The sequence below is a fragment of the Etheostoma spectabile genome, chromosome 7, assembly GCF_008692095.1.
Source record: "Etheostoma spectabile isolate EspeVRDwgs_2016 chromosome 7, UIUC_Espe_1.0, whole genome shotgun sequence".
In the NCBI taxonomy this organism is placed as follows: Eukaryota; Metazoa; Chordata; class Actinopteri; order Perciformes; family Percidae; genus Etheostoma; species Etheostoma spectabile.
In genome coordinates this window covers 22,863,058-22,865,731 of record NC_045739.1, presented here as the reverse complement: position 1 = coordinate 22,865,731, position 2,674 = coordinate 22,863,058, and the positions used below count along the sequence as shown (strand labels likewise).

Sequence of the window (2,674 nt, the reverse complement as noted above, 5' to 3'; positions counted from 1 at the left end):
GGTATGGTGAAGGGTATGTGATGATTTGGGGTAATTTTAATTCCAAGGGCCTAGGGAACTTTATCAGGATGCATAGTATCCTGGATCCAGGAAATAACTGGCCTTTAATAATAAAAGTGTGCCTGCCTGTATGGGAATTTAACATAGGGGGGTGTATACTCATGCCCCCTGTATTTTAACATAGGGGGGGGTGGTATCCTCTGCCCCCTGTATTTTTTAACATAGGGGGGTGTATACTCATGCCCCCTGTATTTTACCATAGGGGGGTGTATACTCATGCCCCTTGATTTAAACATAGGGGGGGGTATACTCATCCCCCTGTATTTTAACATAGGGGGGTGTATCACTCATGCCCCCTGTATTTTACATAGGGGGGTGTATACTTATGCCCCTGTATTTTAACATAGGGGGGTTGTATACTTATGCCCCTGTATTTGAGAAGATATTATTTATTTAGATACAGTTTCGTCACATATAAAATTGGTGTCCTTAAAGGGTTGGATTGTCCTTTACTTTTTTGAATTAAGGCATTACGTTTTCAAAACATTTCCAAAGATGTTTTTTTATTCCTGTTTTAATCAACTTTAGCACGAGTATGTAAACTGTCTCAAGCCAATGTAGGTTGTAAATTCCTTTCCTGTAATACAGGAGTGTCAAACCCATTGTAACTTTAGTCCATGCAGCCCAATTTGATTTTAAGTGGGCCGGAGAGTGAAACCATTTCCATGGTGATAGTGGTGTTTAATATTACATTCATTGAGGTGCTGTGAGCAAACCAAGCACGCTGCTTGTCACACCTTTGGACAAAGACATTTTCCACCACTGGCTCCTGCATGGACAGTAGCCTACGCCTGACAGTGTTGTGTCACGTAGCACTTGGGATCTATAGTAACTTTTCCAGCATTGGTCCTACTCTTATGACAGAACCACCCCCAGTGCACAAATAGAATAGCATTTTATTGAAAAATTGTAATGATTGGCTGTAGTGTTCTAGGTCTAAATGTAGCTTTGACCACTAAGCGGCACTGTTGTGAAGCAGGTATCAGGGGCCTTCACACCGGCTTTAAATCGCACTAGAGTTCATCTGTTAACATTTACATGTCATTAACACAACATAACAAAAACTGAGAAAAAAAAATGTAAACCTTTATTTAGGCCTAAAGCCTAACAGATCAACAGTATGTACACATCAGAGGTGCATATACAAAGAAATGTGAATTATTACAATAGAAATAAATAGACAATGTAATATAAATTTAAATCATCAGTCCATGAGAAATTTCTCACACACAAAATGAGTCTAAATTGTCTCCCGTAGTGTTTCCATATTGATGCAGCTTTGATGAAAAAATATCCAAAGTTTGGTTTGAGTCTGTTAATTTCTTCGTGTTCATGTGACATTTTCACAAAAATAAAATTAACTGTCCAAAGAAGAATTTTTTTTAATCTTATTACATTCAAAACATATACTAATGTCTATATCCTGAAATGGAATTTTTTGCCCAATTTTTCTTCTTATAAAAAGTTTTACATCAACCCAAAATATTATGGTGTACATGCAGTACAGTGATTAAACACATTTTAACAGATTTGTACACTGCGAAAAAGCAGTGTCTAAAAACAAGATAAAACACTAAATCTGAGGGAAAAGGTACTCAAAACATTAAATTAAAAAAAATGAAAGATAATTTCACTTGACAAGGTTGCTGGATTTAAGATTATAGTGTAAAGTTTAACACTTAAAATAAGAAATTCACTCTTAAAACAAGATAAATGATCTAACATTTCTAAATCTAAGTTCTTTTTTTTAAATTTTGGTAAGAACCAAATGATTTGCAGTGCATGCTTTCCACTGTAATCAAGTTTCCTTTCCATTGAACCTTGGCTGAAGGGAACACTACTAGATGATACATTTACTCTATTGTTGACATTTTAAGTGCATTAAGTTTACTTATTGGATGCAAAGATATTAATCGTAACAAACTGAGATTGGTCAATGTCTACAAGAAGAATTTCTCATCCTCTATCTGTGTCCGTCAGGTGGTTGATGATAGTACAGCGACCCCTGCTGACCTATTACTACCAAAGGAAAACCACACGTTTCCCCCCCCACTGACTCCGCCAACATCTCTTCCTGAAGCATGGGTTTCTTTAATTACATGAGGGAGACACACTCTGTTAACCTTCGATATGATGTAGTGTCATTTAGCTGAAACTCATTTCTCATTTTCTTCACGTTTGGATTATTGCAATGCACTGTACACTTTAAACAAATCCTCCTTGGACAAATTGCAAGTTGTGCAGAATGCAGCAGCAAGACTTTTGTCTGAGACCAGCAGGAGATCCACATTACTCCGGTGCTTAAGGCTCTTCATTGACTACAAATAGGTTTTAGAGTGCATTTTAAAATTTTAATCACTATACTTATAGAGCCTTGCATGGTCAAGATCCCGTTTCCATACAGGATCTAATGCACGCCCACACTCCTGGTCTCTCTCTGAGGTCTTCAGGCCGAGACCTTTTAACTGTTAAAGGCTCTGGATCTCTCTCCCTTTGGCTCTGAGAGCTTTGGATTCTGTGGAAACTTTTAAAAAACACCTGAAGACATCATCATCTTTTTAGACAAGCTTTTAACTAGCAACATGGCTTAGTATTTTATGTGTTGCTGTTTTAT

The 2,674-nt window shown here is 37.2% G+C and overlaps 1 protein-coding gene across 1 annotated transcript in view; it reads right to left on the bottom strand.

The window, feature by feature from the left end:
• si:dkey-93l1.9 (ninjurin-2) overlaps nt 1-2,674 on the bottom strand; it is a 7,184-nt gene that overhangs the window by 2,575 nt on the left and 1,935 nt on the right. The gene's annotated exons all lie outside the window — the stretch shown is intronic.